The sequence below is a fragment of the Condylura cristata genome, unplaced genomic scaffold (genome assembly GCF_000260355.1).
Source record: "Condylura cristata isolate star-nosed mole 26May11 unplaced genomic scaffold, ConCri1.0 scaffold00020, whole genome shotgun sequence".
Taxonomy (NCBI): Eukaryota; Metazoa; Chordata; class Mammalia; order Eulipotyphla; family Talpidae; genus Condylura; species Condylura cristata.
In genome coordinates this window covers 783211-784020 of record NW_004567121.1, presented here as the reverse complement: position 1 = coordinate 784020, position 810 = coordinate 783211, and positions in this window count along the sequence as shown.

Below are 810 nucleotides of genomic sequence, written 5' to 3'. Positions count from 1 at the left end.
ATGGTCACCTGGAAATCTAAAACTAGATCTGAAGTCTTGAAAATGACACTTTCTCTTAAATGTGGGATGTGTGCCTAAACTGTTTTTTTTTTTTTTAAAGATTTCTTTAGTTATGCATACAAGAACTGGGGAAACAGGCCAGAGGTGTGGGGATGAGAGGATTCACCAGAGACAGAGTGGGGAGCAGGACAGGCAGATTGACTGAAATATACTGCTGAGGGGAGCAGCGGGAAGATCAGGAGAACAGCCAGGTCAGCTCCCTGGCTGGGAATTAAATTCCTACTACAGTGGCTGTGGATAGCTTCATAGTGCTGTGCTTTAGCCTGTTGAGCCACTAGGGAGGCCCCTAAACTGGTATGGTTTTGCAATGTATATAAAATGGAGACACTCAGATAGCCTATGACCCAGCTAATCCGCCCACACTGGGACACATGGACACACACACACACACATTTTCTATGAACCATTATGTGGAAATTCAAAGACAGTTTCCACACAGCCACGCATGATCCTCCTAATCCTCCTGACACTCAAAGGAACATTTCAAGCTAATATGCAGTGACATGTAAATGGATCTAAGACAACATTAAATGAAAAGAACATGACCATACATGTTATGATTTTATTTGAAGAGTACATATTATATAAAAAGTAAATATATTTTATGCTTGTGTCTCATAAGGAACTATAAAAAGCTACAACTATTCTGTTATATTGAGTGTTAAGACTAGAGAATTGGGCTCTAAGGAGGGTACTTTTTTTTTTATTACAAAGTTTATTTTTACATCATTTTGCACATTTTTTTTTTCC